General features: G+C 36.3%; 2 long non-coding RNA genes across 3 annotated transcripts; both read left to right on the forward strand.

Annotated features, from left to right (window-relative positions):
- Positions 1–4126: 4126 nt before the first annotated feature.
- LOC121051040 lies at positions 4127–6513 on the forward strand. Its single transcript, XR_005804889.1, has 3 exons — positions 4127–4823; positions 5576–5669; positions 6357–6513. It is a non-coding gene; the product is annotated as an uncharacterized LOC121051040 (long non-coding RNA).
- Positions 6514–12424: 5911 nt separating this feature from the next.
- Positions 12425–14284, forward strand: LOC112181812. Of its 2 annotated transcripts, XR_005804321.1 has the most exons (4): positions 12425–12607; positions 13001–13144; positions 13614–13903; positions 14140–14284. It is a non-coding gene; the product is annotated as an uncharacterized LOC112181812 (long non-coding RNA). The 2 variants fall into 2 exon arrangements; XR_005804322.1 differs by lacking the exons at positions 12425–12607; positions 13001–13144 and adding an exon at positions 13338–13407.
- Positions 14285–26563: the final 12279 nt, after the last annotated feature.

Here is a 26563-nt window from a genome sequence, read left to right on the forward strand (position 1 = left end):
TTTGAAGTTTGGGGAAGTTCATAGAGTTTGGGTGGTATTGGTTTTTGGGTCTGTTTGTTTGTTTCTCTTACTACTTACACTCTTATGGGCATTCGTCATGAGCCCGTGAGTCCATGATGTCCGGCAACGACCCCGAGCTGCGCCGGTAATTTGGGGTTTTAAGTTCGATTTGGGGATCACAGATTCACTGATTCAGAGAAACTCTATCTTTCATCTTCATGGAGATTTAAATTCCGATTTGGGAAATTAGAGTTGCTTTTTGTTTGTTTAATTGTTTGTTTGTTAGATTGTGGGCAGTGGTGGATTTTGATTACAGGACTTGACCTTTTGTGTTTTGGATCTTCGTTGTTCTTGCTGCTTTATATATTCTCATATCTAGGTTTCAACTTTCAAGGTTAGCACAACTTTTGGAATTATTCTGTTTAGGTTCATATCTTTCATGATATATCGCATTGGCTTGAAGCTGTGAGTATATACCCATGCACTTCTATACATTCAATTTTGTGTAGAAAGCTATGAGCTGTTATCATTGTACCAAAAAAAAAATCTATAGAGAAATTAGTCTAATTTAATTGATTGTCTAATTAGCCTAGACAGGTTTTGGATCCTGGATCCGCCACTGCCACCACCACAAGAGTCCAGTCCGCTTTCGCTCCCTTGACTTCGGCAAGCAAACCAGGGCGTCGTGGATGATCTCGGTTGCGGAGCCCCGCTTTCTCGCTTCAACTTCCCTCATCCTTTCCGGTACAAAAAGCAGAACGAGCTCTTCATCGCCGCCGAGGGGATTTACACCGATCAGGTCATTTATTGCGGTAAAAGGTCAATCTTCTCGTCGGCAGCGTTTTTCCGATTAGATCTATTCCCGAGGGAGCCGTCGTCTGCAACGTAGAGCACCACGTTGGCGACCGTGGAACTCTCCTTGGGATTGGAGAATTGTGGGTTTGGAGGTACGAATTGTAGGGCAGGTGAGTTGGTTTGTTATCCAAGTAACATTGAGCGAGTTTTAAGTGGTGGCAGTGAGACTTTGAACAGCTTTGGTAGCAGTGAGATTGGGTTGTAGGTGGTTGCACCGACTCTCTCTAAGTTCAAAACACCAAATCTGAAAAGAAAAAGAGAAAAAAAATTAAGAACAGTGTATCTGGGCCCGAAAGCTCAAAATTTTGGGCTTGAATTGCTCCGGTCCTTGTTGAGACAAACTCTGTTTTGGGCCCGACCCGTTGTTTTTCTGTCCGGTCGTGGACCTAAGAAAAAGTATGTTGGGTCCGACCCATGCCCAACTCTTATTTATACAACTTATCTTACCCTGTTGGTTGAGTTTTGTTAGCTAATGTGCAAAACTATTGACTCACTTGAAGGAGCACGATAGAAAGAACTAATATATTCCCAAACAACTTGAGTAGATGTAATCGACTGTAACAAGTGTTCAGCTCATGACTCATAAAGTTTACGGTAGTTCCACGCTTTTACTAAAGGAAAAGGAAAGAGAAATTTGGACAAGTACACGGACGAAAAAATTCATCCCATATTCACATGAGCAATTGATGGCCATCAAGTTTTTACCAAGCCGCTACCTATAGTAGGATTTCTTAAGCTCTGCCACTAGCGAACACCAATAGTCCCCATGAAGATTAGCCGCAAATAAAGCCGAAGAATCCCAAGTGACAACCACTAACCGTTAACCCCAACATACCCCCTTATAAACCACTGTGAGTTGTGAATATCGACAGTGAAGGCTAAAGAGAGAAGCAGGAGGCAATCAAGAGGAATTCTAGAGGTGACATCAAATGTGATTATCGAGTTTTCTCAATTATTTAAGTAAAAATCGCAAATTCTATTCAGGGATATTTTCACTAAATGATCTCTTTTTGCGTCATTTTATGTGATTCCTTGTGAGACTCACTTTTTTATCACATTTCGATATCTCCACCTTTTTGTTTTTAGGTCCGAATGTGTAAATCACTTATGTAAATTTTTAGCCAGATTGATGATCATGAAGGCAATCATAATCGTGATTTACGTTTATAAACATGAATGGTTCAGATTGGATAAATTCGGTTCGTTCATTGATTTTAACTAATTTGGTACCTTTTTTTAACCATTTTAAAGGATCACTAGTAGCACTCACATTGAAATTTCAAATTAAACTTTTTTTATATACGAGCTAAGCTGAAACGAGTTGAAAATGGGGCAAGCTAATATATACTCGAGTTATGTTAAGTTGATTTATAACACTATTAAGGACAAAAGTAAAATAAGAAAATGGTCCATTTAATCCATGTATGAATCAAAATCGAGTTTTCCCGACGATATAAAGAGTTTGAAAGCACATCACTTTGTTAATTAAATCACTAGGCAAAAAGCTGTTCAAAATCCACGGCCGACAAGTTGTTGAATTCTCCAATAATTCTGTTAAAGTACAGAGCCATGAAAATCATGATTACAAAATTGAGAAACTATGAACATTATTTAGGTGACGCCTTCAGCAGCAATCTTGGCCTCGATCATCAATTCACCAAAGAAGCATATAGCTAGTGGTCGTGGATGGAAGGGTATAGTGTCATCAATTACTCCTTAGTATGTATTAAGGTCGTCCTACAAAATTGAGTGCCAAAGTTGCGATGAAATGATTTAGACTTGTTAATCCCAAACTAATAAAACCACATACAATTTGGGACGTCTCGTCTTGTATCGTAGATGCTAATTAGTTACCTTGGGCTTGATTTTTTTTTTTTTTGAGAATATAAGAGACCTTTATTGAACATAACCAAAGATTACATATGGGAATGACCGGTGATGGACATGAACTCCCCACTCTCCTCCCTAAAAACTGAACCAGTTACGGGTCTGTCATCAAGAATGACTTCCATGAGCCAAAAGAGCCCAACCTCTAACCAACAATGTCGCCTAATCTCACAGGCTACAGATAATCCTGAGAATATCGATAACACCTCACAGAGAACCGCCATAAAAACCAACGCCCTCTTCCACACCGTGTCCCAATAAAGCCAGACCACGTGCAAGAATCGTTTGTCAGCACATTGACCATAAGATAAAACCGAAAATAAAACAACTCGTCCCCAGGAAAGACACCACCTCTATGGCACATCAATTTGACCCAACCCTCGCTCAACAGAGGAGGGGCCAACTATTGACCAAAAAAACCTAGCCACCAACCTAACTGAAAACAAGACTCTAACCAACCTAACCAAAAACAAGACTCTAAACAATAATAGAGAAACGCTGCCACAGTACTCCTCTCCGTTGTCATCAGGAACCCGGCCGGCAGGCCACCACCACAATTCCATGTCTTCGAGCACCCCAAGTTGATGATACCATGTGGCAAGCCACATGTGAGCCCCCGAAAATTTTATTTAATTTTTAGAAGGTAATTTTTCTCCAATAAGATTTTTCCGCAAGTTGATTTGAGTGAAGAAATTGACCTTGGAGGTTAATTCGGTGTCGAGACTTCGACTTGGGCCTTACAATTTAAGTTTGGGCCAGAATCCTTCGTTTTGGGCCTAGTTCATTGAAGCGAACGATCGTCGAAGCAAATTTGAAAGGAAGGCAAATTGAGCTGTAGTGAAGATTTGAATTTTTAATTTTAACAAAATTGAGTTTTGCGCCTAGGACAACGTTGAGAAATAAGTTAGGAAGTTTCTGACGAGAAACAAATAAAAGAAAGTTACAAGCCCAAAACCGAAAGCAATTAACTAGGAGAGTTTTGTAACTCGTCGCAAGGGCAAATTTGACTTTTCGCGCACATGAGTATAATTAGGATACTTAGAATACCCTTGGATCCCAAAAACACTCTCTTCCTCTCACCCGGCCGAACTCTCTCTCTCCCCCCACGACCTCTCGCTCTCTCTCTCTCCCTTGTCTCTGCCATCACCTGAAAATCCCACCTCCGGCCACTACCTCTTGTCACCACCACTACCAATCGAACCCACATCCAACTCCGACCTAAACCCAGCAAGAATCACCGACATGCACAACCTCCAGCTACCGCATGCGACCACCACAGTTCCCGCCACCATGCCCGGCCGGGAAGGCTACTCCCGCTCACTTTCTCCATTCACCGCCACCACCAACTGATTCAACAACCAAAAAAAAACCGACCCAGCACCGCCATGCAGCAGCTCTGGGCTCCGCACGCGACCACGACAGTCGCGACACCACAACAACTCCTCCACTTTCTTCGATCTCCGACCACCCTAAGACTGCGCACCAGCATCAATCTCTTCGTCTTGGTGTCTCCATCACGTCCCCTACCTTCGTTCACCGAATTGTCAGCTATGGAGAGAGAATCGGCGCCAAGAAGCTTCGACTGCTCCGGCGGCTTCCTGGCGACTCCGGCCACCGATTGGACTGCTTGTGGTATGGAACTCACTCCCCGTGTCGTGCTCTACGTTTTAGTATAATTAGATTTTCGATTTGATCAAGTTTTGACAATTTCATTTCTGGGTTCATCTTGGTTCCATCGCTGTCTCGGATGCCGGCGACTCTTTCCGGCATTTCTGGGCTTGCTTGCTACATGGAAGAATATCCATTCTTTGTTCTCTACACGCTGGTGTACGTAATCTTTGAGTTCGACCAAGTTTTTGAAGAAGCTACGTTTGGGAACACTCGGCCTCCACCGAGGTTCTGTTTTCGTGACCTGTTCTGGTTTATCTTTCGACTCGGTTTTAGTACTGGAATGTGGATTGAGGCTTAGTTGTGTTGAACACATATTTGGCAAGGTTGGGAAATAATCGAGAAAAGTGGGAGGCTCCTGGTTGCTGTGTTCTTCGTCAGTAGCATTGATCCTGCAAATTGTACCACTGAAGGTAAAAATCGAAGTTATGTGCTTTGGTACTTTTCGACTGTTTGGATGAGTTATTAACCTGGTGTTATAACCTTGAATTGGAGATTTGGTTTATTGAATGTTGAGTATGCTTACTGTGAATCTGTGGTTGTGAGAATAATAAATTGGATTGGAAATGGTGGTTTGAGATTGTTTTTGGTTCTGTGAGTAAATGTTTTGGTTAAGGTTTGCTAAGACATTTTGTTATGTTAATGGTCGTGAAGAGAATGATTGTGGGTGTGCCGAAAGGTTGGAAGGTGTATCGGGTGCCCATAGTAAATTCGATAGAATTACTATGTGATGTGACATAGAAAGAAATTGATAAATGAGAATGGACCGTTAATGAAAATGATCGAGTTATGTTGTGAACAAGGTTAAGGAAAAATTGATAATGAAAATAATGGATTTTATTTAGTCAATTAAGATTCATGAAACAAGGTCGTTCGAAGTACTCTAATGTACCATATCCCAAAATTAGTGTAGGAATGTAATGATTTGGGAATGGTGGTTGATGTTTAATTGCTTAAGGTTAAAAAGCTAAAGAAAGTGAGGTCAAATTGATTGATCAAAATTTTAACATGGAAAGAAGTGTGATCACTATATCCCGAATGAGCTTACTACGTTAAGTGAATTGTTCGGGAATGGTTGCAATTAATTATTGGTTAGAGATAAGTTGGTAACTTATAAGGGAATTGAACAATATGAAATTATGAATTAATTTCTTATCGATTATAGTTTTGTTAAAGGACTCGAGCGTGTGCACTTGGATTTGGACAAGGAATCGAAAGTCGGGAATGAACCCAAATGTGGACGAGCACTCCAATTCCAGGTAGGGTGAGCTGTCCCTTCCTTGTTAGAGGCTTTTCAGTATATGTAGAATGCTATACTATGATAGTATGTTGCCTGCAAGAACGTTTTTGGTTGTTCATTAGTCGATGCCTCGTGATATATGTGTTTTCAGAACTGATAATTGCTAATTACGAAAACCGAGGCTAGGCTTGCATGTTGAGATACTGTACCCTTGTATGTTTATACTTGTGACCTGAAAGTGAATGGGACCTAGACGCTTAGATTCCTAGGGATCCCACGGTGTCGATAACCGTGAACCTCCGGAGGGGGCTGTGCTCCTATGTTTGTTGAGGAAAGATAAGTATAGACAGTGAACCAGTCATAGGAGACTCAGGGCCAGGAAATGGACACTTTCGCTACTTGTAGTCAGAAGTACTACAGAGTAGTTGGCCGGTTCTCGAATCCAGGACGAACCAGGTCGATCACCTATTTGTTTTATATTAGCCGGCAGGTAAGTATCTCGGAGCTCCAAATTGTGTGAAGCATACTGCATATGCTTTATAAAAGAAATAAATGTTTGTGGTTGCCTATTTTTAAAGTATTTTCGATAAACGTGCACAATATTATGTAGTAAATATTTTCGATTATTATTATTATCTTTTAAACCTAGCATGGTTGGGTTGGCCCCTACTGGGCATGCGAGGACGAAAGCTCACCCCTACAATAGTGTGCAGGTTTTGAGCATGTGGTCGGGGAGCGTATAGGAGTGGCACATGGCCCGGCTTGGCGTATTCCTCTTTGTCTTTACTAAAGTACGGTTTTGGGTCCATTATCAGATTTCGAAGTAACTTATTTATTTACTTTCTTACTAATTTATTTATTTATTTATTTCCTACTCGCTTACAAAAATTTCGGAAGACCCGTAACCCTGGGGCGCGTCTCCCATGCTTGTAGTTACTTAGTGATTTGTTTTATTTTCCAAATTGGGCTCCGATTGCAAGCCCAAAACACTTTGCCCATTTCAAATTCCGCTTTTAAAAATGTGTTGTTTGGTTGCTAGAACGACTTGTCCAAGAAAGTGTTTTGTAAACCAACAGTCTGAACCTAAAAGGCCTTGCGATTTCGGGTTGATGAGTTATCGGGATGTCATTCGGGACATGTCGGTTCCTCATTGGCTCGGAGCCGTGGCCCTGTGGGACCCCCCTTTTGGGTCACCACACCACACCAATTCTATCACCGAGAAATCGGTGAAAAAATTACCTTACCGTGCCGCCGCCATGCCCACCATCTTGGGCTTGATTAATCCTTAGTAAACTAGATTAACTAATTAATTATTTTTTTAACAATAGATTAATAAATTAATTAGCAATATAAGGTTAGGTGAACCACTTTTTTGGAACCACCTGTATCTCTCGTTATGTGGCAGCTAATGTGTTACAACCACGTCATTTAATGAAATTCTGTGATAGGTTGAACTTTTGGGCACATCAGCTGCCACCTAAGATGGGGTGCAAATGGTACCCATAAAAGTAGTTCACCTTGATAAGTACTAAGAGCAACTTCAACAGCTTCCCCATATTTTGATGTTTATCTACTTTAGGGAAAATGAGCCTCCTTTCCTTCAACAGATTCCCTATAACTATCCCTATTTTAGGGAAAGTGAGGAAAGAGAAAATCAAATTCCCTATATTTACAGCAATCTCTAAAATTTTAAGGAAGAATATGGAGATTTTAGAGATTGCTGTAAAATAGAGAATTTATTAGAGTTAGAAAAGGTAAAAATGCTAAAACTTTGACTTTTGCTTCCCTATTATACATAAATTATAGGGAAGCTATTGGAGTTACTCTAAATAGAAAATTAATAACGTTTGCTGAGATGTTGTACCTCAAAAGTAAAAACACACATACACGCATTATCAGAGGTGAGCGAAATGTGGATCCGAGGTTATATATTAATGAAATAAGAATTGGCGATGACATGTTGATATTCTTGCTTCTTTCATTTTAGTTTTTTAAAATAGGAAATAGCAAATTGCATGTCTTTAATTTTTTATTTTATTTTATGTTTTTTTGTAAGTAAATGAGAAATTTTAAATGCAGATTGTGGAGGTGCTGGTAAATTTTTTTTTTTTGTTATATCAAGGGCCCTGATTTAAGTCAGTCATAACCAATTCCTTCCCCCCCCCCCCCCACAACACTGGATGGAGGTGCTGCTTGAAGGTCCTTAATCGTCAGATCAAGCGTGTAAGATATTTAATATAAGCAATAGGATTTCATTAGAACATGTGGAAACTTGTGGTTAGAAATTGAGCTCATTCTACTCATAATAATGGTAATTGCATTAGGTTTAAGTTTTACGTTCTCCATTGTTTTTTTTTTTTTTCTGGCTGATTGAATAAACTTTTTATTGTAGGTTATGTAAATTTATTAGAATTAAGCTACTTTTTCTGCTTTATTCTTGGGAAGAAAATTTTGATGAGGGGCTACTTGCTCTACTTGCTCTCCCTTATTTTTGGTACATACATTGGGTTCGCCCGTGTTAGGACCCACGGCCCATTTTCATGGTCAGTGTTGTTCTATAGGCCGTGTATATCTAGTCTTATCATGTGAGCGGAAGCCCACATTTAGTTTGAAATTGTAAGAAAACTCAGAATGTAAACTATTCTTGGAAATTAATCAGAAATCGACTCTATTTTCTGAGTCTTTTGCGGAGCTACAATGCTCATGTCTTGGAAATTAAAATGTTGATACAGCTTAAAGGCATTAAAACCGGTACAGAATATACCCCAGAAATCAAAGACGTAGTTTTACCTCTAGTAAAAGGAGCTTAAAATACTCATGAATGGTGACAAACTGGGTACTTTGTTTCTCAGGTTGACATTATCACTAATCATGATTGAATATACGAGATCGACATGAATCATGATTGACAAAACTGAAAAACGACGTAGAATCGTATGTGACGCCTTCAGCATTCAGCAACCTAGGCCTGACCACAGAAGTTAGCGCACTGTGCGCTTAGTCGTGGATGCAAAGTTATGTAATCATTAATTTATTAGTTCCTCGGTTTCAGGTCGTCTTATTACATATAAGTGCCAAGTCGCAACGAACAGAACATTAAAAAAGCTATCAATCAATCGTCAGTTCCTCAGTATTATGGTTGAGGAAACTAATCCTCACTTTTAGAGAGAGAGAGAGAGAGAGTTGTTAAACTTGTATTTGCAGAGACTTTACTACCTTGAAGTAGGTGTAGTACTAAGACATGCATTTTCCTATATAAAGTATTGATAGAGGTCGTTCCAAATTTGATTTCAAAGAATAACAACAATATATTTGCATTACATAGCTTAGCTGCTGTTGGATTTCGAAATACTAACTCAGCCAGTGGCGGAGCGAGAATTTTGAATTTACTGGGGCACAAATCACTACTAGCAAAATAACAATTCACACGGATTTACTGTAGTTAAAAGCTACAGATATCCGTGTGAAATAGAAATACTAACAGAAATCCGTGTGAAATGAGCATAATCGGGCCCACAATAATTTATACAATAATAATATCAACGGAAATCCGTGTGCATAAACAATAGCAACAGATGTCTGTGTAAAAACTAAAACATTTTCACACGGATATCTGTGTGAAAATCATTTCACACTGATTTCTGTATGTATTATAAATTAGTTTATTTCAAAATCATTAATTTTGTTAGAAATGTGAATTATGGAGGGACAGATTTCCGTTACAAGAAGTATTTAATACTGATTTCTGTGTGCAATGAGTAACACACAAATATCTGTGTGAAATTTTGACACAGATATCCGTGTGAATAAACAACAGTAACAGATATCTGTGTAAAAACTAAAACATTTCACACGGATTTCTGTGTGAAAATAAATTCACACTGATTTCTGTATGTATTATAAATTATTCTATTTCAAAATAATTAATATTTTTATGTTATGTGAATTATGGAGGGACAGATTTCCGTTACAATAAGTATTTGATACATATTTCTGTGTGAAATGAGTAACACACAAATATTTATACAATAACAATATCAACGGAAATCCGTGTGCATAAACAACAGTCACAGATATCTGTGTAAAAACTAAAACATTTTCACACGGATATCTGTGTGAAAAACAATTCACACGGATTTCTGTACGTATTATAAATCAGTTTATTTCAAAATCATTAATTTTTTATGTTATGTGAATTATGAAGGGACGGATTTCCGTTACAATAATTATTTGACACAGTAATCCGTGTGAAAAAGGAGACTACACACAGAAATCCGTGTGAATAAACAACAGTAACTGATGTCTGTGTAAAAACTAAAACCTTTTCACACGGATATCCGTGTGAAAATAACAATTAGCTACAAAATTTCGTTTGAAAAAGTATAGGTTATAAGGTTGACCATTTATTTGATATCGAAACAACGGTGGATTGAGTTAATTTGTTTTACACAATACCTATTAATACACTATAAATAGATGGGTAATGTCAAATTTATTGATTTTCAATTTTGATTTTTTGGTTCGCACAAAAATTCTTATATGTTTAGTAATGTGGTATAACTAGTTTATTAGTTGTAATGAAAAGTATACCTTCCATGAGCAACAATGTTGAGGAAATTGAATTTATCAAAATCGACCATTGGATGTTATCATGATTAGAATAAATAGTTATGGACAAAATTTCAGCAATTTTTGTTATCATTTAGGTCGCGATCTACTAGATCAACCATGAACCCTAAATACCACATAAAACTAATCTGCTCATTCGCAACTTATTTTTTCGATCTGTCAGCTCTCATACTCTCATGAATATGAGGTATACCAAATAATGTAAAAATTTTACAAAATTTATCTCCTCGTGATTTAACTCCCCTTAGGGAAGTATCGGTATATATAAGGTTAACCACTTTATTTGATATTGAAATAATGGCTTTAATTTGAGTTAATTTTTTTACACCATACCTATTAATACGCTATAAATAGATGGGTAATGTCAAATTTATTAATTTTCAATTTTTATTTTTTGGATTGCACAAAATTCTTATATGTCTACTAACGTGGTATAACTAGTTTATTAGTTATAATGAAAAGTATACCTTCCATAAGCAACAATGTGTAGGAAATAGATTTTATCAAAATCGACCGTTGGATGTTATCATGATAAGAATAAATGGTTATTTTCAAAATTTCAGCTATTTTCGTCGTCGTTTGGGTTTCGATCTAGTAGGTCAACCCTAAACCTTAAATACTACATAAAACTAATATGCTTATAACCGCTCACTCGTAACTTATTTTTTTTATCTGTAAACTCTCATGCTCTCATGGGTAGAAGCTATATTAACTAATGTAAAAATTTCTGAAATTTTATCTCCTCAAGGGTCGGCTCCCCTTAGGAAAGTATAAGCATTTAAAGGGTTGACCGGTTTATTTCATGTCAAAATAACGGTGGATCGGGTTAATTTTTTCACACAATACCTATTAATACGCTATAAATAGACAGGTAATGCCAAATTTATTGATTTCCAATTTCGAGTGTATAGATCGAACGAAATCCTTATGTGCCTACCAATGTTTAACTGGTTTATTAGTTATAATGAAAAGTATACATTCCATAAGCAACAATGCGTAGGAAATAGACTTTATCAAAATCGACCGTAGGGTGTTATCATGATAAGAATAAATGGTTGTGTTCAAAATTTCAGCTATTTTCGTCGTCGTTTGGGTTTCGATCTAGTAGGTCAATCATAAACCTTAAATAGTACATAAAACTAATATGCTCATAACCGCTCACTCATAAATTATTTTTTTGATCTGTAAACTCTCATGCTCTAATGTATCGAAGCTATATCAACTAATATAAAAATTTCTGAAATTTTATCTCCTCAAAGGTCGGCTCCCCTTAGGGAAGTAGAAGTGTTTAAAGGGTTGACCGATTTTTGGTACAGACATCTGTGTGAAATGAGTAATACACACGGATATCTGTGTGAAATGTTAACACGGAAATCCGTGTGAAAAGAACCATTAGCTACAGAATTCCGTGTGAAAAACTCTATTAGCTACAGAATTTCGTGTGAAAACTCTATTAGCTACAAAATTCCGTTACAATAAGTTTTTAATACAGAATTCTTTGTGAAATGAGCGACAAACGAATATCTGTGTGAAATGTAGACACGGATATCTGTGTGAATAGAAAAATTAGCTACTAAATTCCATGTGAAAAGATATAATAGAGACAGAATTCCGTGTAAACAATAATTAACATGACAGTTATATATTACTGAGATAAATACACACGAATATCAGTGGTAAATATATATGTATCTCACACGGATTTTTGTGGTAAATTTTTTCCCGCTCACTATTTTGGAACAAATTCAATTTCCCTCCCCTAGTAGTATTACACACGGATTTCAGTGGATTACTGAGCCACATAGACACGGATATCAGTAGCAAAATTAAATGTATTTCACACAGATTTCGGTGAAAATTCCGGTTATAACCAGCAAATTGATCCAAATCTGAAGCATATCGATCCATGTTTCAGCCCTTTTTTTTTTTTTTTTTTTTTCTGACTTAAAGCCCCCAAATCGAAGATAGGGTTCGATTTCTTTCTCAATTCTCAGTCTCTCTCTGCCTCTCCGTCGTTTTGAACCAAAACTGGAGGCTCCTTGCTCCCGTCTCTTTCTCTCAGTTTCTCTGCCTCTCTCTGCGGTCCGGCCGCACTATTCTCAGCGGCTCAACCTCTCTCCGACTGTCTGAGTCGACGGTGACTCCTCCTTTTTTTTTCTCCTTCACGTCTTCTTAGTTCTTCCTTCTGGTTCTCTGATGGGTGGCTGATTAGATCGAGTGAAACAGTGAGAGAAAGTACCCAGAAGCTGAAGAAGGAGAATGAGAAGGTTGGTGTTGTTTAGAGGAGCTGTGTTGTGGGTTGACTTTGCTTCCTGGAGGCAGCAAATGGTACGCTTCCTCACTAAAGTTTATGCTTTTTTGTTAATTCTCGTATATTTTGCATATGTATCAGGGATTTTTGATGGGTTTTAGTTGGAATTTTCTTGTGTGTCAGTGTTATTGATGATCAAATTGGACTGTTTTTCATATTGTCTGCAACAAGTTTTGAACTTTGAGCAAAGAAATTGATGGGTTCTGGAAATTAGATATCTTTTGGAATGTTACATTTTCAAGCGTTACATACAGAAAGTATGGATTTTTGAGAATTTGTAATTGCCTAATTGGCTTGGAGATTGATTTATAAACGAATTTGAAATTTTTAATTGGAACATAAGCTGTTTGATTCATGTCCTAGATGATTTAATTGGAGATTTGAAGTGAGAGTTTTATTTCTTGTTTTAGTTGTTGCTCAACTCTGCAGCTCTCACTGGGGCGCAGCGAGGACAGCTGCGGTCGGTGATGCAGGCGCAGGGGCTGTCTGGCTAGTGAGGCCGATCAAGCAGCAAAGCAGAAGACTTGGTTTGATTGCTGGGTTCTTCAAGCTCGGTGAGTCTTTTAATCTCTTGTTAAGTTGCTGGGTATTGTATGAAACTGTGAATGTTATAATGTAATCAGTGTTTGAAACTGTGAATGTTGCTGGGTATTGTATGGACTGTTCTGTTTTGCAGCTTTTGCTTAATTGAATATAGAGACTTTTGATTAATTGTACTGGAATCATTAATATAGAATTTTTTGTTAGTTGCAGAGAAAGGGATTTGCTGACTGATGACATTCTGCCCATCTTGGATTTTTTTATGGTTCTACACAAGGTTATTAATTAGGTGTTAACACCTATTTTTGTTTTTCTTATTTGATACAAAAGAGCTAGCTTGTTGGCCCCAAGCAATTCAGATATGTTCATGTTTACAAAAAGTAAAATTTAGTTTCAAATAAGATACCAAATGATCCCAAAGCTAATTCAGATATCATGATCATTCTTGTAACCCTATATGACTGTTAACTTTGTTTGATGAAGATCTTTAAGCTCCTCAAGATCAACACTTGAGCAATCAAAGTGAACATAAACTGTGATGGGAAATAAATTCCTTCAGAGAATTGAAGGTGTTTACCAAGTCAATATTGATGCTGAACAGCAGAGTCACAGTTTCAGGAGTCATAGACTCTGCCACTTTGATCAAGAAACTGCTATGAGCTGGGACACATTCTGCGATCCAAAACCAGGAGCAAAAGACCATCAATAATGAAGCAGACAAGGCAAGTAAATGAAGCAATGCAGCACCAACAACCACAAATGATGTATCACAGGTTCCCATTCATTCCTCTAAGTACTGGCAATTAATTACTACCCTACTGTCGTGGTCCTAGTCCTAGTTCTGCCTCATATCCTTACTAGTGCTGAGCCTAATTACAGTGGTGATGGCCGGAAACATCATAAGTAAACTTAACTAGAGAAAAGTTTAAGTGTGATTATAGTACTTATGGTTCATATTGCTGATATTAATATGTTAATGTTATCTGAGATGCGTGCTCAATAATTGCAGATATGTCCGACATGGATTTCCAGTTGGATGATGATGCCCTACCATCGATGCATGACAACGTCAAATTTGTTTTTTGTAATCCAAGATTTTGCTATAAATGTAAAGAACATCTTGCTATGAATGTAAAGTTTTAATATTTTCGATTCAGTTGTGGATTTGTTCATTTTATAAGCAATATTTGAAGTATATTTATTATAGAAAAATAGGTTCAGGTTGCAGATTAATTAGTAAAATTTTTTTTTTTTTAAAATGCCGTCACTTTTACACACTGAAATCAGTGCAAGTTAGATTATATAGATTTTACCCGAAAATTTGTATCAATAATGTTATAGGTTTTGACACAGATATCAGTGTGAAATAGAGTTTATATATTTGGCACAGAAATCCGTGTGAAATAGAGTTGGTAACAGAAATCCGTGTGAAATAGAGTTTATACATTTGCTACAGAAATCCGTGTGAAATAGAGTTGTTCACACGGATTGCTTTCCATTCCGGTAATTTATATTTATGGAATTATGGTGGGGCCCACGTAACCTTTTCACACGGACAACATAATCCGTGTGAGATGAGCATTACCCCCCTCCAAACCGCACGGTAACACCAATCTGTGCGTGTACTGTGTGTAAAGGCTATCACACACTGATATCCGTGTGTAAAAGTCTTATTACCCACAGATTAAAATCCGTGGGTAATTGTTGTTTTGCTAGTAGTGAATAGATTAACCACTATAATATATAACTGGAAATTTTCATCTTCTCCAACACCCACCATGCATTCAAATATGAAATTTAAAGCTAATCTATAGAATCATTTAGTGTCTCTCGCAGCAAAGATATTAACTTTTCCCTTGATCTCTATCCAACTACAGCCCGTATTCTTTTTCAAACCTCGCCGATCAATCCTCTCCCCCAACTTCTTCAACTCTTCCCACTTTTCTGCCTCTGCATAATATTTGCTAGAAGTAGACCCAGTGTTTTCTGGCTCTAGCTCAAAGACATGCTCTGCAACTTTCTCTGCTAGTTTCACATCATGGTGAATCCTACATTGGTACAAGTGTAACCACGGAGCAAGGAACCCCAGATTGTGGCATCTGGCTCAATTGGCATCATGTTAATAAATTTATATAGCCTTGGTTAGATTCCCAGTGCGAGCAAGAAGATCTACCATGCAAGCATAATGCTCCAACATGGGCTCGATTAATTTTGTAATCATTTCTCATAATATCAAAGAATCTCCATCCTTCCTAAACTAATCCAGAATGACTGCAAGCATAAAGTATAGAGATGAAGCATGGTGGGTGTTGGAGATGTCTGAAGCAGTAAATATATGTATGATATCTACAAATATTTTTTGTTCGTTTAGTTAATTGGGGCACGGGACCTAGTCGGTCCCTTAGTGGCTTCGCGCCTGAACTCAGCAGGCAGTTTCTGCAAAAGAAAAATCTGAAACCATTGATTTTAGTTTTAAATTAGTACGATGAGCGTGTCTGTGTGTGTTCTGTTTTGTTGTGTTCTTTCAGTATTCTCGATCCGAAATTAGCAAAGGAAGAAGATGGAGAACATAGAAGAAGAAGGACATCGGTGAGCGAAAAGCTCAATGCATGTCATCACAAGGCAAAGCATTGGTAGAATACATTCTTTCTCATATCGTGTGCATTTTCCGTCTTCAACGATCCTATCTTCTGTAACCTGAATGCCATTGACGATGAAAATAAGTGCATCACTACGGACAACTCTTCTATATTTACTCTCGAACAGTCACAGATGTATTTTAGCTAATCGACTTTCTTATTTCTAAATGTGGATGTTGTTGTTGTGGTAGAAGGAAGAGATCATGTCGGTCATGCTTCCCTAACCTATTATCCACCCTTATCTCGCATCTACGTCTTTCTTCCCATTATACAAGCACAACCTTTTTTTACAGTCAATTTTTTATCTCATTACAAGAATCAATAAATTGCTGGTAATAAAATAGTAAATTCCAGTGACATATTTCAAATCAGGACAAATCGGTTTGTTATACTATTTAATATTTGTTACACCATTTTATTATGTTGGCGATGTATATGTGTCCAGATCCTCGTGAGCCGCATCAAAGACAACCAAGATCCTAATTCTAGTAATTTTCTTTTTCTCACTTCCCTCCAATATACTATTTGGATTTATTACATCTACGGATCGTTAGAGTGGCGTCCTATCATAGACAATTAGACATAACCCGAGCTGAAAGATGACTTAGACCTATATTGGGTTTTGTTCCCTTTATCCTTGCTTCACATGTAAGTTCTCATAGTCCTTATTACAGACACCCATTATATTTAAGTTCTTATTTTGTTCTATGTAATATGATTAATAATTTTCTTGGGGATCTTGTAACTATTTGGAGTCTTCGGGTACCTTCTTGCAACTTAAAGACAGATCCATTGTTGGGTTTCAACGCGTAATCAAATCAATCCTATTGTCAGTCCCAATAAAACGATCATTTATGTATCGAGCTCAAATCTTAGCGGATATGTGGCGTGTGTCGCTCAACATAACCTCACATATTCTAATATCCTATTGAGTATAATCTCGCATTGGGATGACTTATGCCCGGTGAAAGACACTAATCCAAAGATCTTTGACTTTGGTATATATTTGTACGCCTTTAAATCTGATGTGGCTTTTCAATTTTTTTTCAATTTTTTTTTTCAAGCAAGATATAGATTGGCTCTTTGTCTTTTGGTTTTTGTTTTTTCAGTTCTTTTGGTTCAAACCTAACTAGTAGTATGGATATATATGTTAGAAATTTTCCTCTCTATTTTGATACCTACAAGTGGCATGCCGCTGTTTTTAGTATACCTCAATGCAAGAGTGCAGGTTTGTGTTGTGTGTGTGTGTGTGTAAAGTTTAGTGAACCAATGAATAATCATAATAAACTTATTTTCATGTTATGGAAACACATATACACAGGAGTTCCAAAAGAGATCAAATAAGCTTTTGCTGAAAGAGAAGAAACAATTAATGAAACCAGATATCGATTTGTGGTTATCAAAAAACAAACTCTCTAAGGATATGGAAACAGTTGTGACCAAAAAGAAAAAGGAAAATTTGAAGACACTGATCATGGAAAACATTCACAAACTCGAAGAAAATATTGCTCTTGATGTGCAAAATATCCTCTCTGTTCTTCCGATAAAAGATAAACAAACCATCATGTGCGTTCTTTTCTTAGCTTCACTGAAAAAGGCGAGCACGTACTTCCTCTTCCTCTTTAAGTGCATGAGTACTTATAATATGTATTATTATTTTCTGGGTTATTATTACTTAATATATGAAAAATTATTGGGTGCATACATGTATGTCATACACACATTTACATACATGACAACAAATTTGTTGTCATTGTGGTAACGTGAGTTTTTTTTGTGTAATATTAGTTCTATACATCCTCATTACAAGTTTATGAACAAATTTGTTTTCAATATTGTAACTTGGTTCAATTATATGTAAATAACATAAAACAAATATGATAAATATGTTGTCCATGTAGTAAATTACATTGTAATATTGGTTCGGTTAGATGTCAAATGAGTGTATAGTAGACATCATAATATCATATACAACTCCCTTAATATATATGATTAATATTTGCAGGTGCCGGTATTTCAAACCATTGATGAAAAGGGGTTGAAAGCAATTTGTCTGCATCTGCTGCTAGCGACCTACATTGAAGATAGCTATATTGTTCAAGAAGGGAACCACTTGGGAAAATGCTCTTATTCACTCAAGGCAGCGTAGTCACCTACTCCCATGGTGGTGGAACTAGCAGTGGCTCTTCAAGCAACAAGTGGCTTAAAAAGGGAGATTTTTATGGTGATGAACTCCTAAATTGGGCATTCAAATCTCCTTCATATCCTGATTTACCCATCTCGACTAGGAATGCCATCGCCCAAGAAAAAGTTGAAGCATTTGCTATTAGAGCCAGCGACTTGAAGAGTATTTGCTTTAAATTCCGGTGGTTTTTTAGCAGAGTGGTAAATGCTTCTCAGTTGGAGCAGTGAGAGCATCTGGAAACTTCTTCCATACAGTCAACTTGGCTCAATCATCAAGCAAGGATCCGTTTGGCAGCTTCTTACGTACAACCCACTAGCTGGCTTCGTCGTCGTGCAAAGACTACAAGTCCAACTCATTGGAACAAATTTGTTGTAAATTAGTGCAAAGATTACCTTCCATGCTTGAAATACAATAAATGTTTTCTTATGGATAAGTTAGTTCTGTTGCTTAATAAATCTGTGTAAGTTTAACTATTTGTACAATGAATTCGAGATATTATCATACACCCATTCTATTTTAATTTTTTATTGGATGTGCATACAACTCATCTTACTGCATTGGTTGAGTTTTGTTTGTTAGATGACAAAATTATTAACTAACTTGTAAGGGTTTAAGAGAGAAGAGAATTTGGGAGAATACTTGGATGCTTTCATTCATAATAGGGGCCTATTTATATAGAGGATTACAAGTACAATATTTTAGAGTACAAGGAAACCTAATCAAATATTGATTAGGAGATTAGAATATACTACCCTATTATAACTTGGATAAGTAATCATGTTTGGATCAGGCACACATAATTTGGGTTTCCTTCAACAAAAATGACAAGACAAAAAGTGATACTTAAATGACTCTATATGTTCTACTCGTGATAGCAATATGACAGATGACTAATTACATAAAAATTGAGCTCATGACTCATTAAATTTACGACGGTCACTAAAAGAAAAATAGAAAATATTAGGACAACTACGCGGACAAAAAAACCCCATCACATATTCAAATTCCAGGGCATCACAACCTCAAGGTGTACATAAAGAAGTCTGAATTGGGTTTATGAACCCAACCCTAGTAAATGAACCCCACAAATCGTCCTGGACCACCTTGGAGCTAACATATGCAAAATTGCAAAGAGCAAAAAATCAAGAACAAAGGCCAAGAAGGCCCAACTCATGTGTACAACTCGAAACAAAAGGTCCAAAGACTTTTTATGGATAAGGCCCATGTAAAATAAGAACTAAACCCTAGGTCCACAAGACCTGTCAAGCCGCTTGCTCTAGTAGGCGCTTAAGCTCTGCTTAATTTTTTTCATATATAATTTTCAAATAACATTTAGTTAATAAATATTGATGGCTCTGTCGAGCATGATTGAAAGAGCAAAAATTAACATGACGTTTGATGTAAAGTTTAATGTGCTACACTGAAAATCTGAAATTATACGTGCATGGGTTAGGGAACTTATATATGTGCATGAGTTAGAGAACTTACGAATTACAATAAACTCATGAACCACGACAAAAAATTACGCAGGAATCGCAAGAAAATACAACACTATGCAATATAGATTTGTGGTTTTGTAAGGGCTTCAACAATTATCTTTTATGCACCCATTGGATAATTGTGACAACCTTCCACGCAAAGCCAAATTTGGACGGGATGTATGTAAGAGTTGACCCATAATGGGTCAAAATAAACTTTTAATTTGAAAAAAATAAAAAAGAATATATTAGAATTAAACTATTAATCAAGCACTCTTACTTAAATAAGTCTAAGAAATTATTAAATGGTGTTTCGGCTCTCCCCAAACCCTAACTCTCAACGCCCCGCATTCCAGCTATGGCGGTCGGTAATACTCTCCCTCCTAAGCCATATGCAAATGGCCCTAAGGCTCCAATCCCATACGGCCACCACTTAATCGGGCAAAGCATTTTTCCCCAGAGCTCTCATCACCCGATCTGTTCCTCACAGGAGTTGACACATTGATGAGATGAAAATTGATCGGCGGTCATATCCATGGAGACCCAACGCTAGATGGGTGCGAGAATTGGCTCGATTTAGTTCACCGAGGGCTCAGCTCAAGGCTACTATCCACTGGATCTGGGAGTCAAAACCATGGGGTGGTGGGTAGGGCTGTCAATTCCGACACGACCCAATAACACGACTCGAAACCCGCACAAAATAAAGTGGATTGAACCCGCACGAAATAAAGTGGGTTGAACCCGCATGATTAAAAAGTTGGTCGGCAGCGGGTCAACCCGTCATGACCTATTTAATAAACGAGTCGGCCACGGGTCAACCTGCCAACACGAAGTGAACCCGTATAACCCGATTATGCTATACTTCTTCTTGAAATTTTGGACATTTGGAGTATTTAATCCTAAGATTGGACAATTTGAAATATTTTGCTTCATCATTATTAGATTTAATTATTTATGAATTATATATAATTATTTATATTCTTCGTCTTATAGAGTTTTTAGTGAATTTAATCAATTTATGCATTTTTTTAGTTAAATGGGTCGCAGTGTTAACCTTTAAATAGGTCATTTTGTCCAACAAGACACGACCTATTTATTAAATGGGTTAAGCGGGTTGGAAACGGGTAACCCGTTTAATAAATAGGTTGGGTTTGAGTTTAAATTTTCGACACGATTAATAAATGAGTTGAGTTTGAGTTTGTCTCTTGTGACACGACATATATCTTGACCCGACACGAACCCAACCCAACACGACCCATTGACAGCCCTAGTGGTGGGTTCCTAAACGACTTGATTGTAATGGCGATGCTGAAAGATTAGAATCTGTCCTGAGGGCTGTGCGACGAGCGAAGCAGTGGCCGTGAGGCAGGATATCGGCGACTTGAGTGCTCATCTCCGGTCTGTGCCCAAAGCAAGATGGAGTCCCAACTTGGTTTGGTACCCTAGCTTGTCTTGGACAGATCTGGTCTCGGGCTCTAGTGGGCTAACTAAGGCTGCAGATATTGGAAGTTGGAATTGGGCCCTTTCAAGGTTGTTTTTCGCTGCTGCCATGTGGGCTAATGTGGGGCCCACATATTTCGGGTTTCGGATTTGGGATGCGGATGATTATTTCAAATAACTACGCTTATGTGGTTTTTTAGCTGGCATGTTATGATGTTTCTTTTACGAGTTTTTCTATTGGAAACTCCATATTTGCTCATTTGACCTCCCATGCTCTTTACACCTCCTATTTGCTTTTTAAAAAGTAAAATTTGCTATCTAAACCTCTTTCAAATACCTAACTTAACCTTAATTATAAATGGAATGTTCCAAATATTAAAGATGAGTTTTATTGCTCCCATAATTGTTTGTTTGCCAAAAGAAGAAAAATTGAAATAATTATTGAAAAAATAAGTCATAGCTTGATAACTAATTAAAAAATATTACCATAATCGTTTTCAAACCTAATTTTTCATGTTTTATGGTTAAAAAATAAATAAATTTTCTCATTTAATTATTTTTATATAACGTTATCTTATGCCGCTTCACAAGCTTAATTATTTGGTTTAGTTTACACTCAGTTTCATGATATTGTAATACTAATGAGAAGAACATTAATCTAATATTTTTTCTATTCTATCATAGTTTTGTTCTTGTATAATTCACCAAGTAATTTTGAATGCATTATCTTTTGAATCTTTTTTTTCTTCATAAGCTTTCATGAACAAATAAAATCATAAATGAGATTTGAAAATGGAAATGAAATTGTGTTTCTATTCTTATAAAGTTTTGGAGAGAGAACAAAAAACTATATTTTTTCTTAATATTTTGTTGTCTGTAACAGTCTTTTCATATAAGGACATACATTTCATTTAATAATTAGAAAATGGGGGAGGTCTAGTAAGTAGATTAGGAGGTCCTAATAGAAACTCTCTTCTTTTACATCTTGATAATGGAAGCTTTTGGAGCACCGCAATTGAGCGCATTGGCAAAGGAAGTTTTTGCACAAAAATTATTTCTTTGTAGGGTAATGTTATAGTTTGTTAGCTAGGCTACTTGATTAAGTGAGTTTCGATGTCTTAAGTGAATGGTGCATGATTCTCGTTTCTGGGAAATTTGTAAGTGCCGTTATGGCCTGCGATTATCAACGAAATCTTCATTTACTCAAAAAAAAAAAAAAACTATTTAGCCAATAAGGCTTAGAGCAAGTTCACCCGTAGTCAAGAAATGTCAAGGTCGAAAAGTCGAGGGGTCGACCAGTCAAGAAACTATTCACTGCCACTGGACATGGGTTTCCACCCGTTCAGTTCTTGACCAGTCAATACTGTTCATTATTTTATTTTTTAACTGTTCATTGAAAACAATTTTTTTGGGTGTGAGATGTTAGAAAAAATTGTAGGTATTTATAGAGAAATTTTTACAATTTTTTTTCTTATCGTTAAAACCCCATAAATACATATTAATTGTTTGCCGTTGGATCCTCTTCTTAATTGAAACCAACGACCCAGATTAAAGGATCGTTGGATTCAAAAATTCTGTTCAGCCAACAGCTCCTGTGCACGTGTCAAAGCCCTGACCCCTTCTCTGTCGCTATGCGACAAAAAACTGCCTCACACGCGTTGCGGCTTCACCTGCGTCTTGCGTGTGTTCCACGCTCTCGTCCTTCGCGTCTCTCTCTGGGCGTCAGTGGCTGACGTCAGCCATGTGGGGAGCTCAGGCCGAGCTGACAGCAAACTTGACTGGGTAGGAAAATAGTCACGGGCTTGCCATTTTTTTTGGCCTGGGTCATGCAAAGCCAAAGCTTGGCTGGTCAAGCTTGGCCCGGTGGAAGCAATTTTTTCATTCTAGCCGGTAAACACATCATCAAAATGACATGGCAGCTGGGCAAAACCATACCGCTGCACTTGCTCTTATGATTAAATTTAAAACTCACAATTTGCCCTTCCTTGATCATAGTTTAAAAATCTACAACTTATCAGAGGAAGGATAAATTGATAAATATGAAAGAAAACTGAAATTAAAAGAAATTTTTTTTTGGGAGTTGGCAGTTTAAATAAAAAAACTTACTGTATTTGAGCGTTGTCCATTTCGATCATCAAATACAGCTTCACTCTAATCTTACCCACCTTAAAAAGAGTTCCTAGATCCACCACGGATTAAGAATTTGATCATTTTCACTGTATAAAAAAAAATGGCATGAAAAACATGCATGGGCACTGCTTTTAGTAGGGCTGCCACTTGGTTTTTTAATTACCAAACCGACCGAATACCAACCGATGTTTTAGGTTTGGTAAACCGACTTTTTGGTAATCGAGACCGATAAAACTGAAATCGAAAATTACCGAAAAAGTTGGTTTAGTTTTGGTAAATACCGAATCTACCGATTATCTAAATATTAGATTTATTTACTACAATTTTCAATACACATACATGTATATTAAGAAATAAACATAAAAACTTTTATAATAGTATGAACATTACTACATATACTACATTAATAGTAAATGTATTTTAAGTAACCTAGTCAAAGATGGTTAAATAACCTAGTTTTATTGAAAATTGCTAGAACTTGATGTCATATATACAAAAGAAAGCTATAATTAGTAGATGAATACAACGTTTATGACTATAAAATTCAAAAACCTAGTTTTGTTCATTCTAATTTATATTATAAAGAATTAGTTATTCTAAAGTTGGTAATACCAAAAACCGAAATACCGAATTTGGTAGATATAATTAAAAACCGAAAATTTTGGTTGGTAATTGGTAACTCAGTTTTGAAACCGAAAGCTTTGGTTTTGAAGTTAGTAATACCTATAACCGATTCGAACCGACCGAGTGACAGCCCTAGCTTTTAGCCAACAAGACCCGTCTACTTCCCAGCAGATAAGATCAACATTGAGTGGTGTTGAGGAAAATTATAAAAGAATCATGCATAATTTGGGTCTGCATGATTGTGAATTTGTGATGTAACTAAAACTTTAGACGTTCAATGATTGGAATTAATCGTAAATAATTAGTCGATGCCAGCCGGACCAATAGTACGGAGTCGCCAATAGTATAGAAACAACAAAGCTCCACGTCAATTAAACTTTTGTTCACCTCCGTCACGTAGCTGACATCATCACCCATCAAGCATGATTAAATCCACTAATGAAGACATTGTTTTTTCTTTTTCGCCTTTATTTCTTTACACATTTGTTTACACATTTTCGATCATTAAATAATTATATATTTAGTTAAATTTTTGTAGACACAATTCTTACATAAAAATTTAAGAAAGTAACAGTTGCAATTGTTGAGTTAGGTCACATAAAAGTGAAAAATAGTATATATAAATCCTCATATTTTAAATTTGAGGGATATTTTTTTTTTTGAAATTTTAGTGGAGTGAGAGAGAATAACTATTACTGGTTGTTTACCATTCAAAACACATATTCAGCCCATTCGTCAAGCAGACAAGCTCATATATACAATTAAACCTTACAATTCACCACCAACAACTTCTTTATCAGCTCATTTTCAATCTTTCACCTGCGCCTTTGAACTTGAATTAAGGGATCCCTTGTGGGAACCACTTTTATATCACATATCGGCATTTTGACCATTCAATTCTTAAGACTCCTTGAATATATCATTTCAGCAAATTTTTAGCTAAATTAGTTACCGTTAAGGTATCGAATTAAATTAAATCAATGGACGAACCAAGTCTGTCAAATCTGAATCGTTCATGTTTATAATTGTAAATCACAGTTTTGAATGCCTTAACGATTATCAATTTGGCTGAAAATTGGCATAATTAATTTACTCATATAGACCTAATAACTGAACGATGAAAATGCTTATAAGTGATCGAAAAAGTTGGTCAAATAATCAATTCCTTAAAAAAAAAAAAGATCTCTCACTATAATAGCTCTATATATATATAGACACACACATATTTATGTTGACATGTTGCTGTTGCTCGCATTATTTAGAAGGGCAATGATATAGGGCCTCAATGAGGCCTAAGATTTGTGGCCTCAAATCCTAGGTGTCATGTCATGTAAGCAAATACAATTTTTTTTTTAATTTCACATAATATATCTTGCCACATCATACTATTGCAACACCAACTTTACCCTTTTACATTTCCTTTTAGATGTTAGGGGGTGAATCAATTACATTAATAAATTTAATTAGGTGATGAAAAAAATATTAGCTATTCATTATGTACTAATTTAAGAGATATGTCTACAAATTATTTGACCAATATTTTTCTTCATTTAATTAAGTTCTTTCCTATAATTTTTCTTTCCAAATAGTATTAATATATTGAATTAGGTGTCAAGAAATAAGCATTAAATTTTCTTTCCAAATATTGATTAATTTCATCAAAAAAATAGCATTAGTAAATTGAATTTGGAAAATACGTGGTCTAAATTAAGAGGTAAGAAAAAATTCCATGTTAGTACCAGTCATTAATTACCATCTACAATCTAAATATTAGGGAAAAAAACCAACAAAAAATAATAAACTCAATTTCAATGTTTAAACCCTAGCTACATAAAGAGAAAAAAATGAACAAAAGAATATATAATAATCATATGAATATGTATTTTTCACATTATATTTTCAAAATTTGCAGGAACCCAATAAAGGTTGAATTTATATACATGTATGATGCAAATATTTTGTTTGAATGTATGTGCAAATCTATTGACTAAATTACATGAAATTTTTTCTGTTCTTAATTGAAGAAAAAAAAATTATTGTTTAAATCAAAGCATGAGTGTAATGAAAAGGAAAAATGAAAAAAAAAAACTAAAATATTTTTTTTTTAGAAAAAAATCAAACTAATTTAGGGTCATTAGATTTTGAAAGGATAAGATGATCTTTTTCTCAAGAATTACATAACATGATTTGACAAATAAGTGACGTGTATAGGTGACATGGCATGACACCTAAAATTGAGGTCATAAATCTTAGGCCTCATTGAGGCCACAAATCATTTTCCTCTTTGGAAACACTTGAAGGTAGTTCCCCAAAACTCTCCATAGCAGTGCATGCAGTTAACATGAGGCCAAGAATGACCTCGCAAATGTTGTTAGATAATAACATTGGGAACATGTTTTGGTGAACTCTAGTGTTACTAGATATTCCAGATGAGACCACAGAACAGAGTGGTGATCATGAACTATGTAACTTGGTGAACCAGCTTCGGGAATCCCTCAACATAAAAGTGATTACTTAGAAACTCTGAAATGTGAAGAAGGATATAAAGTCATTTGTAACTTGCTAGATTCGATGGAGGAGGAGACTTCTCTAGAACCAGCACTAGAGGTTTATGCATTCACTAGCTGGACTAGAATTCTTGACCAAGAATTTAATCATTTTCACTGTATAAAAAAAATGGCATGAAAAACATGGGCACTGCTTTTAGCCAACAAGACCCGTCTACTTCCCAACAGATAAGATCAACATTGAGTGGTGTTGAGGAAAATTATAAAAGAATCATGCATGATTGTGAATTTGTGATGTAACTAAAACTTTAGACGTTCAATGATTGGAATTAATCGTAAATAATTAGTCGATGCCAGCCGGATCAATAGTACGGAGTCGCCAATAGTATAGAAACAACAAAGCTACACGTCAATTAAACTTTCTGTTCAC

This window comes from Rosa chinensis, chromosome 1 (genome assembly GCF_002994745.2).
Source record: "Rosa chinensis cultivar Old Blush chromosome 1, RchiOBHm-V2, whole genome shotgun sequence".
Taxonomy (NCBI): Eukaryota; Viridiplantae; Streptophyta; class Magnoliopsida; order Rosales; family Rosaceae; genus Rosa; species Rosa chinensis.